The sequence below is a fragment of the Equus quagga genome, chromosome 2 (genome assembly GCF_021613505.1).
Source record: "Equus quagga isolate Etosha38 chromosome 2, UCLA_HA_Equagga_1.0, whole genome shotgun sequence".
NCBI classification, from domain to species: Eukaryota; Metazoa; Chordata; class Mammalia; order Perissodactyla; family Equidae; genus Equus; species Equus quagga.
Window position 1 is genome coordinate 43911236 of NC_060268.1, and position 16391 is coordinate 43927626.

The window sequence follows — 16391 nt, forward strand, 5'->3', positions numbered from 1 at the left end:
CTGTAAGTATTCTTTTTGGGTGTGAAAAGAGCTAAATATCTTCCGTCCTTTCTTCCTGCCTTCCTTTCTTCTTTCCTCTTCCTTCCTTCCTCCCTTCCTTCCTTTCTTCATTATTCACTCAGTCAACAAACATCCTTACATGGGTACTGTGCTTGCCCTGGGGACACAAGTGATAAACCCCTACTCTGGAGGAGCGTACAGTCCAGAGATGACTATACTCTCTGGTTTAGCACATAAAAGAGTGTCAGAAAGGGTGGGTTCCGTCATCAGATCTGTTTAACAAGTTATTGAGTGCCCATGACATGCCAGGCACTGTGAGAGGCACTAGGGCTGTCCAGGTAAATAAGACAAGACCCCTGCAGTTCGGAAGCACCTAGTAGGGAAGACATCCCGAACAGGTATTTTTCCTTCCAGTTGGTAAGTTGCATAAGTGAACTTGCTGGGAGAGCACAGAAGAGAGGTGCATTCTAGGGGCTAGTGGGATGAGGGAAATTTTGACACCTAAACAAAATTTTTGTTAAAAGTCTAGCAAAGCAGAAATTAGAGGACATGAAATTATGGGGAAAGAGTACACCACAAAGCAAAGACATCACAAGTGAAGACGTGGAGACATGAAGCAGTGTGACATAGGGGGGACTGCAAGTTGCGGGTCAATGCTAGATCCTGAAGCACAAGGTGGCGGGCGAGTCAGCCTAGAGAAGTGAACGGGCTCAGTGGGTCAAATCAACTGAAAAGACCAAATGCTAATAAACTGCATACAGAATGAGCAAGCTTCTTAGACTTCTTCCCACTAAAATCCAAATAAAGAGTGTCATTTTCCTGACTATCGAGATTCTGGGAACCAGAGAAATGATGTATCCTTAAGAGGAATATTTTGATCCTGACCAAAAGAGAAAGGGTCCCATTCTTTCCATGTCAGCGGGTTGTCCACTTCTTGGCCTCTCTTCCCCCAGCAGACCAAAGGAAGGGATTGGCCCTGAGGTCTAGAGTGATATTTAGACTGAAAACACGTCTAATCCTTGGCTTGAAATGACCTCCCAGCATATCCTTCTGCAACCTAAAAGAGTTTTTCTTCCTGGATTTAAGAACTCAGTCTAGAGTAAATGGCACTCTCTATGTGGCGCTCTGTAAAGCTGGCCATCCATAGTGGTATTTTTGCAAAGAATTCAGGAATCTAGACAATTGAACTTTTTTTTTCTTTGCTGCTCCTGCAGACACAGGACAACTCAGAAGCTTTCTGCCTCCAAGTGAGTGGCAATTTGATTCCTTCTCAAGCCGTGGTCACCCTCATGCATCTTCATTCAGCACACAGAGCCCTGTGCCTGTGGCGGGGCTTGCTCCCTTGATGGAGAAAATATGGAATGACTGGATGCCACTAAAACAGGCACAGCTTTCTGGGTCAGAAGTTGGCTGGGGAAGGGCCCTGACTGCCAAGTAACTTGCAATGATGTCAGAGCCCTGCACAACCAGAAAACACCAGCCAGGCAGCCAACAAAAGCCTTCACAACAACAGAAAAATCACAGAGCTGTGTTGCCAAAGCTGGTCTTCCCGCCCCCTACCCCTTTCTTCGAATAGGAAGAACAGCGGGAAGAGAGTTTATATTTTAAAAGACTCTCCCTCCTCCTCCCTCCTTCTTCCGTTTGGTAACAGTGTTAACTAGTGAGGAAACAGTTCTCCGGAGGAGTCCTGCCCCAGTTCCTTGGGGTGTCTTTTTTGTTTCTTTTCAAGGCTGTCAGTGGAAGTTTCAGAAACAAGGCGAAACTGGGTATTTTTCCTAAATGTAAACATGTAACTTTGTGCTGGGGAGAAAGCAGAAACCATGGAGGAAAGGAAAATCCTTTCTCTGTCCCCTTCTTCTCTCTTTCACGGTGATCAACCATACTCAAGTGAAAATTAAAAGTTTGGCCAAAAAGCTCTCTTTTTTCTTTTTCTGTAAATAGATGCATCAATGGTTCATTCCAGCCATTTAGAGCCGTCCATGATTTATAACTCAACTGGAAATTAATAAAACCCATCCCGTTCTTGGAAATGAAGTTTGGATTAAAATCCTCTTGTTTTGGAATATATGACTTTTTTCTTTCTTTTGTGACAGTCAATTTTAAATGATGTCACTTCAAGGACATTTTCATTTCTCCCTCAACATATTACGCGAAACACTTGCCTGTAAAACCGGCTCATTAGCCTGCAAAATTATACTGTACTGAATGGCTTTCATTCAAAGCAGAAATGGGATTTTTAGTAGGCAATTTCTGTATTTTATAAAGATAAAGCAATGTTTGATTGCTTCTTCCCAGCTGTTTTGCTTAGTGGTTATAAAGAGAAATTGGGGGGGGGGGGGATGAGAAAGGTAATATGGGGGCGGGTTTGTAAGGATGTGCTTAAAAAAATAAATCTTAGATTAGAAAACTAAGGCTGAAGTTTACAGAGCATCTACGCCTGCAGCTCCTCTGGGCTGCAAAGATTTTGTCCTCTGGATGTCTAGAGGAAAGCTGTGAAAAAGTAAGGGAGCGAGAAAAAGAGGGAAAGAGGGAGGAAAGCGAAAAGGCTGCTGCAGCAGCCACCGCGAGCTGGATGACGGAGGCGCCTGGAGTTGCTGGAAGGAGCAGCTCTTCAGAGGTGGGGAGAGGGCGGGTGCGCAGCACAGCGCCGGGGCGGAGGGACGCGGAGGCCACCAAGGGGTCAGGCGGGCCGCGGCGCCGGGCTGGGGGCCTCCAGGCGGCGCTGGCCGCGGCGCTCGGGCCAGGGCGAGCGCGCCGGGCCGCCCGCGCCTCCTGCCGTCCGCGCCGGGGGGTGGGCCCCGCGGCGCGAGCCGCCAAGCGCGGGGAGGGAACCCGGCTCCCCTGATGGATGGACTTGGAGATGGATCGAATTACACCATTTGCCGTGCCTTGATTTGTTTTGCTCCCGCTCCGTCCCGCTGCCGCTGCCGCTGCTGCAAGGACTGGTGGCGGCGACTTTCAGGATTATATTGAGGAAGCCAAGACCTAAAGAGACAGAGGGATATATATGCATATTTTTAAATTTTTCTCTATTTTCTTTTTTCCTTTCGCGTGACAAGCTTTTTCTTTACCAGCCTCCCCCCATGAGGTAAGACCGTCTTGTAAAAATTGGCTAATGCTCTGGGCGCCTGGTGGGGATCGGATCCAGATCCTCGGAGCCTGAATCGCAGCCCGTGAGTGCGTGTGTGTGTGTGTGGATGCCTGTGTGTGTGGATGCGTGTGTGTCTGTGCGTGTGTGTGTTGTCACTGGAGAGTTGATTTCTTTTCCCAGCAGCTCTCTGCCTGACGTGCGAGGGACGCGCAGGGCTGGAGAGGTTTGGCGGACCCGTCAAAACTGGCAGAGCTGGAGGCTTGGGGGAGGGGCACGTGGGCTCGGAGGCCCCCTCCACGGTGCGCCCACCTCCGGGGAAAAAAGCGGAAGGAGGGGGCAAGGAAAAGTTTCTTGCCAGCCAGCGCCAGCTCCGCGCTCCCCCGCACATTATCAGGGGGTGCCCGGGCTGCTTCGGTGACGGGCACGGCCTCTCCAGCCAGCGCGAGAGCAGAGCCAAGGCCAGAGCAGTAGGCTGCGGGCTCGGCCGCCCCCTTCCGCCCGTCCGCCCGCCCCGGAGCCGATGCGGGGACCGCGGGGGTCGAGCAGCGCGGGGCCCGGCTAGAGCGGACGGGCGAGCACTAGCCCGCGCCGGGAGCAGGGGCGCGGAGCAGCCGCCGAGACGAGAGGCGCTCGACCAGACGCCGGCTACCTGTCAGTGCGCCCCCGGCTGGGACGGCCCCCAGGGAGCGCCTGGTGGCGAGGGGCGAGGGGCGAGGGCGAGGGGGACTCGGCCACCACCACCCTCCAGCCTCCAGCAGCGGCTTCTGCTCGGAGGGCAGCCACTTCCCACCTCTCTCTCCCCCTGCTGGCCGAGCGCGCCGCCAGCGGGCTCTGGGGCCGGGAGCTGCCCAGCGCCCACTCCGCCTCCCACCCGGCGCCCGGGTTTCTGCTCCTGGCCACTCTCCCCCGCAACTTTCCGTGCTTTGTTCTCCGGCTGGAAATGATTTACGGAAGCGTCTTGGACAGGGTCTCCGCCAGGCGGCAAGAGCTCAGCGTGGAGATGTGTTACGTTCTCATCTACCCATGAATTATGGATGGAAACAAATAAGGAAGAGTCAATTTTGCATGAGCCCCTTCTCCGGCGGCGAGACGCGTCCTGCAGCCGGGAGGGAGCCGCCGCCGCTCGCGTCGGCAGCCGCTGGCAGGGGGATGGTGAGGAGGAAGGTAGGGAAACTTTTATTTCCCGTCTTGACAGCGATGATGTTTGTTCCTGGTCTGCAGAAACTGATACAGCGGCCGCCTTGGGTAATTTGGAAGGGCTTAAAAGCTTCCTCTGTCGTGTATAACTCTTGGATTGAAATAAAAGGTCGTAAAAGGACTTGAAGGTGTGGATGAGAACTGGGTTTGCAAAATTTCTGTTCAATCGACTCTGGGGACCACTGTTCTCAGGGGATTGTTTAAATCCCGAACTTGTAAAGAGCTAAATGTCACGGAGCTAGGAGGAATGAAGTAGCGGTGTTAATTACAGCGTTAGAGGAACTCAGGGTAGTCCTGCCCGCTCTGAGGTGACCAGTCAGTAACCCAAGTTCCAGCATCCCGACCCCGCTTGTCTCTCAGCTGGTTGATTTTCACACAGAAGGGACAGAAGATCATTACTATAGATATATAGACTTTGTCAACAGTAATTGGACCTTATTTAGGTACACCGCTACAGGCGTCTGCTTTCCCTTAAAGATGATTGGTAGTATTTCCAGTTACTTGGGAAAAGAAATGTCTAGGGCAATTTTCCCATGAAGTTCTGGCTACTAAGAATTTTAAGTCTTCGTAAAAAGTATAGGTGCTTTCTAAGGATTGTCCTTCCTTCTGCTTGATATTTGGGGCACTAAAGTGGAGTCTTTTGTTTCTTTCAAGGCTGAAGTCCTGGGGAGTGGTTTACCATTTTTCTAAACTGATTTGGTCTCTGCCCCTCTGAATAGGAGAAATACTTGTGTGGAGAAATTTTTCAAGGTTTCTTCCTTGTAGAATTGAGAAATCTGATCTCAGACAGCTCAAGGTGAGGATTTTACTGTCCTTTTGGTGGTTTAAACAGGAGGTTTTGATGCCGGTTTTATTTATGTTATGGAAAAATCCCCTCCCTGTCTTAGGTATCTAACTCAGGAAATTAAGTTCTGTGTCATCATGTTTAATGTAGTGAGTGACAGGCATGTTCTGTCAGGTTGGCAGATATTGCACAAACATTTACCCTGGTGTAGATAAATAGAAAATGCCAAATAAGCTCTGAGATTTGGGCCTGTATTACCATGAACTGCAACATCTTCAGGTAAATAAACTGTAGCTGGCCATAGCTGAGTATTGTTTTTTCATAGTTAGTGTCTTTCCTTTGATCGAGGTCTCTAGAAGGTGCTCTCAGAAAGATGCTTAAACAAGTAACCCTAAGATTTCCAAAATGTTTTGCTTAGCCGACCATTGTCTTCCATTGGCACATTTAGTTAGATTAACAACCAGCTACTGTCTCTTCTTGGAGCCCCACAGAGTATTGCTACCTGTCCTCGTTTCTCTTGGGGCTGCTACATAGATAACCTTTTTGGAGGGGCATTTCTGTGATGTAAGGACAATGTGCCAGGAATATTGTGATTTCCCCATCACCCAACAGCTGGCTAATTTGAGTTTGATTTACATTTGTGGACGTTCTGCCCTCATCCTTTTTTTTTTTCTTTTGGTGCCCTCTAATAGCACCATCTGGTCATGTCTCCCCTGGTTTGATGGATTTGAAAGATGGCTGTGACGTCAATCTATCAGTTCTTAGAGTGAGGGCAACTTAGGTATCCACTGGACTTCAGTTTCCTCACTGTGTGCTGCCCAGAAAGAATCTGGCCAGTAACTGTGCTCTGGGTGAGGGGCCCCTGAATCCTGTGTGGTGGTTTCAGGCAAATAAGCAGGAATCAGGGCTGTGGTTCCCAAAGATCCCATAATTGTTAAGGACTTATTGAAAGCGGAGAAGTTCTTCACTTCTTGCTGCTCCATCATAATAAACCTTGGTAATTAGCTTAGTCATTGTTCTTGCGTGTGAGTTTCACTAAGATACAAAGAGTGAAAAATGCATCTGAAATAGGGTCATTTTTCACCCTTCTGATGCATTTTATGCAGAGTTAAGAGCCTGGCTGAATGCCTAACCATTATCGGTGTAACCGTAGGAGGCGAACTCCTTCCCTAGCATATTGCAGGATAAAATATTACCTTTTATTTCAATTAATAGACTTTAAGCCTGAACATTCTGCATTCATTTCTAGAGGAAGCAGGAGGCACTTGGCGTATGCCAACCAGTCAGTGTTTATTGAGTACCTGTCATTTGCAAGGAGCTGTGCTAGCCAATGTTCCAGCACCAGGTGAGGTAGACATGTGTCTGTGTGTTCAACTTAAGTAAGAATGCAAAGAGGCAGAGAATAGCCAAACGGATCATTTGGCCAAAAAAAAAAAGTAAATATGAGACTTTTTTTGAAGCATGTTATTTTATCCTAAAGATTTTAAGGCAAGATTATCCATACAAAGTATTTACAGTGTTCCTGCCTTTAACACTAATAATTCAACATACTATTAGTGTATTTCATGTATTGAAACTGTCATTAGAGCAGGAGATCTCATTTTCTGTGGCTCATGTGAATGGAGACAGCATTAAAATTTACCAAAGCCAGTGGCTTAGGTTGCTGCTTATTTTGTGAACAGCTGCCAACTTCCAGTTGGGAAAAAAGTGTGTTTTGCCTTATTCCCATGACACAGGGAGAGAATAAAAATCGTATAACTATATTAAGCATATCATAACCCTTTTCGATTGAAGTGGCTGTTGTCAGGTTGACTTTTCTTCAGCCCCTGACAGCAGTGGCAGTGCAGCTGATAATTGAAGCCGCTTCCATTCGTCCCAACAGGAAAACTAGGAAACGCTCTTACTTTGAAAAAGCAACCGTTTATGTAACCAAGGGCAATCAAATCAGTGGTCCCCACAGATACCACATGAGGTGTACTTATTTCTCAAACTTCTCTTTTCTATTAAGCTTTTGTTAACGCACCCAGATTAGCATTTTAACAACCCTGAAGTGAACTTCTGCCATTCTCTCTACTTGGACACAGTATGCAGATCATCCATCATCCTGTCCTTGGCTACAACAGGCTGCTGGCTCCGTCATCATTTGGAGCTACACAGAATCCATCCGACTGTGAACAGCACAGCTGGCTACAGCAATTTTTTCTTCCACACCACTGGCAGCATTGTCTGGCTGTGGTAACTAAAGTTAACACCCAGAACGGAAAGTTTCCATTGTTTGGCAACCTGTGCTGGGCCTCTCATCTGGTTCTGGGGGCACACCTGCAGAAAGACCCTGCCAGTTTGCAATGGCGTGTTCCACTTAAGAAGGGACTTGCCCCAACCTTACACGACCCACAAGAAAGCCTCTTTAGGTTTAATACGATTAAACTACAAGAATTACAGAGTTAGAAGGAGCCATTCAGACACCACTCATCCTAGACCTTCAGAATTCAATCTATTTGAAAAGGGGAAGAAAGGAATGAAGCAGCCTTTAGCCTGAGATCCCAAATGACTGAAAACAGAAAAAGACCTTGTCTAGTTCCTTGGAGAATTGAGCGTGTCATTGCTTCATCCCTTTTCACAAACAATATGAGGGACTGAAATCTGGGACTCATGTCTAATAGGATCCAATGCTTTCTATCACATTTTTTTTGTTTATTTTCTTCTTTTTACTCAATAAGATATCTGTTACAATGGTCATTGCTTGTTAAAGCAAGAATGGCATGAATAAGGTAGACATATTTGTTAGGTTATATTGCCAAACTTAAAAAAAAAAACAGCTTTTATAATTAGAAGTACTGCTTTTGGAGTTTGGTGTGGGAAGGTCAGACTGCCTCATGTTTTAGTGAGAGTTAGTCTTCTCACTTCTTTCCCTAATATTTATCAATGAAATCACCCACAAAACAGCTGGGATGATATGATGATGGTGATGGTGGTGATGGAGGAAGAGGAAGAAGAGAAAACAACAAAAACCAAAACACCCAACACTTATTGTCAGTCTGCTTCCTAAGTTCTAGGCACCATACCAAGATCTTTATCTTAATTATATCGTGTCACCCTCAAACAACTGCATGAGATGGGTTCTGTTATTATGACAGCTTTATCGGAAAAGAAACTCAGGCACCTGAGAAGTCAGGTCCTTTTCCTGAGGTCACACAGCAGGGGTGTATGGGTGTGCTCTTAAATTTTAACCTTTCTCTAAATTAAATCATATGTTGTACTCTTCTTTCACTTTTGTTCCTATTGGCCAAATAGTGATGAGATGCTCTTCTTTTCAAGTGCCCTAGAACAGCATCCTCTCCTACTATTTTTCTCCATGTTAGGCTTTGCTGTCCAATATTACAGTGGCATAGGACAAATGGCGATATTCATCACTCTCCACCAAAAAGTGCGTCTGTGTCGGGTGCGATTGACATTCATTTTCCTGATCTTGGCAGGTGAAGATCCATTAGGTATCCTTGTCTCATTTCCCAGGAGTATTTATGGGCCCCATCAGCAAAGACAGTGAGAACTACAGCTGTTCAAGCATTAGTGGCACCAGGATGGAAAGTGTGTTACTGAAGTTTGTGTGTTCTATTGTAATAGACATTTTTCTTAGTTATAGTTGCGGGAGGATCCTTTTTCCTCCATGAGTAATCAGACACATTGTTGAGAAGTTGTCACCCATGCATCAGCATTTTTTTGTTATTCTGTTTTATTCAAGATTTCTATGGAAGGGAAAAAAACAAATACACATTAACACTATATATAATGCTGAAATTTAAGGTTTTCAACATATGTTTATGGGAAGGAAATACAGGTTTTAAAAAGTACAATATGTTGGTACATGTATAATAAGGCCTCAGGAAGATCTGCAATTACTTAGCCTATTATTGGAGCCTGTATTTAAAAATAAAGTCAGGATTTTCTACTCAGCTGAGGAACTGGCACATTTGAACCAGAGCAGATGAAGCTCTTTGAGAAAATAACACTCACGTTCGCCAGGAGCCGGCTCTCAGCAGACCAGAGACAGACTCCCCAGTGTCTCCATCGGCCTCGGCCTCGGCCTCCCTTGTCACGATAGGGGTCTCTGGGAGCTGTTCTGGTCTGCAGAGTTGTCTACATTAAGCCCTCAAACCTCTTCTGGGTAATTGGTAAATATATTTTTTAAAGTTAGAGAACAAGAAGGAGGAGGAGAGGCAGAAGAAGAAGGCATCAGGAATGGCGCCCCTGTCTCTGTTTCGGTCATTGCTGGGGTAACTACTTGTTCCTTCAGCTAACTTTTACTAGGTGTCCGAAATTTCCATGTAGGTGCCGGGGCGGGGAAGGGGTTCGAAGAGGAACCTGACACAGTTCTAGAGCTCAAGCCCCTGACCCAGTGGTATAGAAAAGACGAGGTAAACACGTAGCCAAAATAAAATGGCGAGTGTTTGAAGTGCCAGACAACATACACACAGACCTATGGAAATTGAGAGGAGTGAGAGGTTATTTCTGGCTAGGGTGCAGGCAAGGCTTTGTGGAACCGCTGATATTTGAGCTGCTCCTTGAACTAGGTAGGATTTAGACAGGTGGACAGTGACAGGCAGTGGGGGAGGTGGTGAGCGGGAGGGCATTCCAGGCATAGAGAACAGCTTAGGCAAAGGCCCTGGGGCGGGGGTGGGGGTCTAGCTCAGTTGTCCAGGTTTGAGCCCTAACCTAGGACAGACTTGCATTTCAGGTGTGAGAGGCAGTTTTCCTGCCACTGACGAATATTGATTCTGTGTCTCTGGTCTACTGTACTTAGCCATTCAGATGGCCCCACTGCTTAAGCCATCAGAATGAATGGGATCAGTCTTGTGGCAAGTAGATTACTCCGTGATCAGAACGAAAACCCCCACATCAACTGCCAACTAGTTCAGTGTTCCACAGGAGCGTTGCATGGGATAACATGATTTGCCTCAAATTACCCAGCAAGATGGTTCCCCCCACAGAGTTGTTGAGCAGAAATAAACTGGAAGGTTGCTATCTCATCGGCTTTACCTTTTTTCTTTTTCTAACTTGAAGAGATTCTAGATATAGATTCTATAATAAATTGCGTGCATGTATGGGGAGTTTTGGAGGTGGGAGAAGGAAATGTGGCTATAGGAGGTGGAAGAGAGAGTAGAAACTTGTTGAAACTAGAATAATGGGTCAGAGTCAGACCCTGTGAGGCTGGACTGCCGGTTCATCCCTGGAAGTCAGCAGAGTGAGTGACACATAGTAAATGTGCAGCAAATGTGTTAGTAAATGTGTTAACTGAGTTTAACTTCTTGTCACATTGCAGTTGTAGCGTATCATGGGTGGTAAACTGTGCAAGGGATGGAGTTGGAGCTACGACGGTCTTTTCCTAATAGAGTGAAAAAGTACCAGGCAACAACTTGGAAAGTTACTCATACTTCCTTTTGGAAACCCCAGCCTTGTGAGTCCCTGGGGATTCAGCACCCCATTCTGCATCTGTGCTTTCAGGATGAACTCACTCCCCATCAGCAGCTCTCGTGACCCCCCTTCGCAACTCCCACACCTTCCCCCTCTCCCCTCATGCCCCTCCCTTCTCCAAGCTGGGCTGGGTGGGTACAAGGGTTTTCAAGCCATCATTAACTCCTTGAGTTAACATAAATTGTAATCCATCCATGGTTAAGTTTAACAGTGGAGGTGATAAGCTTCATGGGAGGAAAGACCGGAAGTTTTGTGTGGTATAAGCGTGCCACACAGGACATAATAAAGGAAAAATAAAATGAAGACAATTACCTTAGGGAATGATTAAGCCAATTGCTTTGACAAGAATTGCTCCAGTGGTTCAATTTTCTTTGTTCTGTTTAAGTCTTTTATAAGTTAATAGTTACATGACAGGCAGTCTGAGAGAAGACTCTTTCGTCGGAGGAATCCCTGCCAATGAAAGATCAATCAGAAATTATAAAATCGGTCAACAGGGGAAAAGGATTAAGCGTAAACAAATTCAGTATTGAGAACTTTTCAGGAGTATTCCAGTGACATAAAGGAGAGAACCTGTTGAGTGTAGTAATGAGTCTGGCTCCCACCCGGTTCCTTTTTGAAGTGAAGGGCATGCTGCCTCCCCCTGCATGGAGCACAGTTGCCTTCCAGACAGGACCCGAAATAAACTGGCCTGGCTCAACTCGACTAATAATAACAGCCAGCACTTACTCTGCCCTTACTGTGTGCCGGGGCACTGTGCCTAGCACTTTAAATACTTTATCTAATTTAATCCTCACACTACCCCGAGAGTGTCGACTAATAGCTAACTAAGAGCTACCATTTATTGAGTGCTTACTAGTTGTGTGACACTCTAAGTGCATATATTAAATTATTTGATCAGCAGTCTTTGAGCTGGGTGCTATTATTAATAATCTCTTCATTTTACACCAGGGGAAACTGAGGGATGGGAGATTTAAGTGGCTTTCCTGGGACTGAACAGCTAATGAGTAGTGGAATCGGGGACTTGGGTCCATGAGAAGCAGTGTATTCGGGTGGTTAAGAACATAAACTCTGGAGCCAGCCTTTCAGGGTGTAAGTCTGGCTGTGTGCCTGGTAAGCTGTGTGACCTTGAGTGAGTTACTTGACCTGTCTGAACCTCAGTTTCTCCACATGAAAGGTGGATGATGGTGATAGTACCCACCTGGTAGGGTTGTTGTGAGACTTAAATGAATTAATATTTGAACAGCACTCAGAATAGTGCTTGGCGTGTAGTGAGGGCTATTTATATCTCAGTGTTTGTAATAAAAGTAAATGCTGTCTGGCTCCAGAACCCATGCATTTAGCCCTTGTACTGGGCCATCCTTTCACCTGTGGTTTTATCATATCTGTTTAACTGATATATAGACATTCAAGCCAGTTTCACAACCAGCCACCCTACACCCCCACCGACCACACTTGCCACAGATTCAGCCAGACTGGAAAGGGGAATTTTGCCTGAGGGGTCCAGTGGCCTGGAGATTTACCCCAGACCTTGACGGCTAGTTGCATATCCCTGACCCAGGTGTCAGCTGTTTCAGATTCATGACGTCAGGAATCTGGCTCCCAGTGCTGGTTGTTTGTGCTGGAGGGTAATTGTGGATGATAGGCATGTGTTCTATGCTGGTTGTCCCCTGGGCTGATGAAAACCTGAAGGACACTATGGAAATTTACACTCCCTCCTAGACCATCCCTGTCATCACCCACATCTTTCATCTTTACCAGTGGTCCTTAAACTTTAAAATTCGTCAGAATCACATAGGGTAAAAATGCAAATTCCCAGGGCCCCAGCACCAGTGGGTCTAGAATGGGGCCCAGGAGTCTGAATTTTTAACAAGCACCCTAAGTGACTCGTGCCCCGTTGTCCCTTGACCTCTAGTCAAGGGAAATGATGCTCTAGGATAGCCAGAGCGCAGCTTCCCATCCAAACAAGGTGTGAGACTTCAAGGCTAGTGTTGGCAAGCCACTAGGTAATAGCTCTGAAACCTTTAGCCTTCAGCACAGGGAGAATGGTGATGAGCCGAAGGCATCCCGGCTAGCTCATGAAAGAGTGAAAAAAGTAATAAAATCTACTCAAAGCTAAAGAGGCTTTTTTTTTTTCTTCCAGTCTGCAAAGATCTCCACAGTGAGCAGAAATTAAGAAAGAAAAAGGGCACTCACTTATTTCTGCTGACTGGCCTATATCATTTCATAAATGGAGTCCTGGGCCAGTATTCATAGCAACAGTTTTTGATTTAATGATAAACTGAGATAAGAGTAATCAAACTTCATGCTTCAGGGCATAAGGTGATTGCCTGCTGCGGTCAGGATGGAATTTTTCCCCTTGTGCTTTGCACAATTGACTAGATGCATTAGAGAGAGTCCTCAGGCTGCGCTTGGAGGGGCGGGCGCTGGAGGCCCTGGCAGAGAACTCTGCTGGCTGAGATCATACGGGAAATGGTCTGGTATGCAATGAACAGCCCCATCATCATTTGGCCTTATCATTTTTGTTTCATATTAGGATTCTGCATACAGTGCTTGTATATTTCTATAAGCCACATGATGAATTTGGGAGCCTACTGTGTCTGGAATCAGGCGACTTGGACTCCAACTTTGGCCAAGAGCACACTCTCTGAGTGGTCTCGGGAAAGCACTGTCCCTTGCAGGCTCAGTGTCCTCATCTGTGGACTCATAGTTATGATGATCATCAAATAAGACAGTAGAGGTGAAAGCGCTTGGTAAAAACCTGATAAGCACTGCTCAAATGTGAGGTATTATTATGACAATGAATTACCCTTTACAGAATCACCATTTATTATAAACTGCAGTATATAAATCCCTACTCTATATGATGAGATCGTATGCAAATTGACAGCTAACATTTATTGAATTCTTAATCTCTGCCAAGCACTGAAATGTTTTATTTGCATCCTTTTATATAATCCTTATATTAGCCCTTTGGGACATGTACTTTGTGTGTGTGTGTGTTTGTGTGTCTGTGTGTGAGAAAGATTGACCCTGAGCAAACGTCTGTTGCCAGTCTTCCTTTTTGCTTGAGGAAGATTGTTGCTGAGCTAACATCTGTACCAATCTCCCTCTGTTTTGTCTGTGGGATGCTGCCACAGCATGGCCCAATGAGTGGTGTGTAGGTCTGTGCCCAGTATTCAAACTGGCGAACCCCAGACCGCTGAAGCCGAGTGTGCGAACTTAACTATTATGCCACTGGGCATGGGGCGCATACTTTTTTTTCTTTCTGTTTTATTGAGGAGGACACAGATGCTCAAGGAGCATCAATCAGTTTCCTATTGCTGTTCTAACAGATTGCCACAAACGTAGAGGCTTAAAACAATACAAATTTATTACCTTTCAGTTCTGGAGGTCAGAAGTTCCAAATGGGTTTCACTCAGCTAAAGTCAAGGTGTCAGCAGGCCGGGGTTCCTTCTGAAAGCTCAAGGGGACAGTCCGTTTCCTTGTCATTTCCAGCTTCTAGAGAGCGCCTGCTTTTCTTTGCTTGTGGTCCTTTCCTCCATCTTCAGAGCCAGCCATCCCGTGATTCCAACTTCTGCTTCCAAAGTCACATCTCCTTCTTGGATTCTTATGCCTCCCTGTTCCATCTTCTGAGGACCCTTGTGGTTACATCAGGCCCCCCCAGATAATCCAGGAAATCTCCCTATTTTAAGATCCTTTACTTAATCACATATGCAAAGTCCCTCTTGCCTTGTAAAGTAGCATGTTCCCAGGTTCCAGGGATGAGGGCATGAACATCTTAGAGGAGGGGTGGGGACATTATTGTGTCTACCGTAGTTAAGTACCTTGCTAGGAGCACACGGTGGCCGAGTCAGAATTCATGCCCAAACCTGTCTGACTTCAAAGCCCATGATCTCAACCACTCACCGTAAAACCTCCTTGATTCAGTCAGTGGAAGAAACAATAAAATCACAGAACAAGTGGTGAGGAGGGCCCTGTTACTTTTAGAGTAATCAACTGAGGGCTTTTAAATATAATCCTTATAGTAGTAACAACACAAAAATTAACCTTACTGATCTTCATGTCCTACTTTGTACTAAGCATATATATATATAGTCATTCATTTATTCTTGTGAGGGTGAATATTTTTTACCTGATTAATTGAATTCACAGGGTCCTTGAATCCAGTTGTCTTTCTTGGGGTGACTGAATAAAGAAGGAGCATTTTGGGGACCAGGGGACCATTTTGGAGGACTATAGGAAGGTATTTTAATGGAGCAACCAGTTGAGCAAAGGTTTGTTGACAAAAGGTGATGGAGATAACCCGATCATCATTTGCTGGCTGTGACGTTGTCTCTTGGCCAGTTGGATAGAGTTCCTCAGGTAAGACTACCCCAGCCCATCCACTGATAGCCAGGACCATCTCCATCTTGTGAGGCTTAATGTCCTCGGAGGTCAATCAGAAAGTGAGGAGACTGTGTCCTCCTAGGTCTCCAAAGACCTGTAGAAGGTTATCAGAGATCTTTCTCTCACTCTCTTACTTCATCTCTCTCTCTTCTTCTCTTTGCTATACACTTAGCTAATCTCTGAAGTTTCATGTAATTTTAAAGTTCAAAATGTGCACCCATCACTGGAAAGGCTGTCAGAGCAGTTTGAAAAAGGAGTTAGAGGACAGAACTGGGAGCCTGGAAACTTAGCCTGGCTCAGCTATTATCCAACCAGATAGTTATGGACGGGGCACTGGCCTTGCTGGCCTTAGTTTTCCCATTAGAACAAAGTGAGGTGGGGATGGGCAGCAGAGAGAGTCTAGATGATCTCCAAGGCTCTTTCTAGTAGTTGGATTCCTTAATGCTATATTTATCTTCATATTTTAATACCTAGGTAGTAATATCAAATCTAATGGTGATTTAAAAAAATATGAATTCACTTCACGAATGCGCATATAGCTATCTGTAAAAAGAGACACACACGCAAATAGTCCAACTTCTCAAATTTATTATTGCCATTTACATTTTACAACACTTTGCCCTTTTCTTTGGGGATCACTTAAACTTCATTGCTGCTAATATAGTTTTTAGACTCAATTTTCAGAAATACATAGATAATGTTTTCAGTTAGCCGTAATTGCACCTCATTCAGCTCTCAGGGGTTGATACGCTACCGTTGCACAATTTCCCTGTAATTTTCAGTTACATCCCTGAAGAGCCATCCCACATTGAACATGTAGGACAGACAGGGCAAATAAGTTTCCAAGTAGAGAGCCAACCTCACTGATTGGTGGTGGCTGCTGCTGCTCATGTTGTGGAAATCTGTGAGGCTCCATCCAAGGTCAGGGAGAAAACGAATGTCTTAACTGGTTAGCAAAGTCTTCTATGAAAAATGGAGAGTGCATGGCAGCCGCTATACAGCAAATTTGCCCTCTTTGATTCGGTGTTTTCTTTAGAGACACGTATCTCCCTTAAAACGCTCATCCTCATTAATGGTCTCTGTACAGGTTGCTAGGTATTTAAGGCAAATGTCATCTGGCACGATGTCTCAGCTACCCTCAAGAACAGAGCTTGGATTATCTGACCTATGAGAAGGAAAATGAGGAAGTCCCAATGAATAAGGAAACTTGGTAATGATTACTTTCCCCAGATCTTCCCATTTGGTTTATTTTGTTTCATATTCCCTCAATTGTGCCCCAGTATTTTTAACATTTTATCAAAGACTCAAAAATGAGATAAATGATTATGCTACTACAGATAAGACCTTTGCCATAGGTATATAAGTGTGGACATATATAAAAACATACCACCACCACACACATACACAAGATTTTAAATAACTTTCAAAGTCAGAAAGACTTAGGTTGGAATCCTGCCCTAT

General features: G+C 45.4%; 1 protein-coding gene across 12 annotated transcripts in view; it reads left to right on the top strand.

The window, feature by feature from the left end:
* The first annotated feature begins 2778 nt into the window (after positions 1-2778).
* The window catches only part of SEMA6D (semaphorin 6D), a 54473-nt gene continuing 40860 nt past the window's right edge, over positions 2779-16391 (top strand). For 5 of the 12 annotated variants that reach the window (XM_046654609.1, XM_046654613.1, XM_046654615.1 and 2 more), the window contains exon 1: positions 2780-3088. The gene's annotated coding sequence lies outside the window, so the exon portion shown is untranslated. Of the gene's footprint in view, positions 3089-4057; positions 4256-16068; positions 16141-16391 lie in introns of those variants that run through there. The other 7 variants (XM_046654604.1, XM_046654611.1, XM_046654614.1 and 4 more) reach the window with 5 other exon arrangements.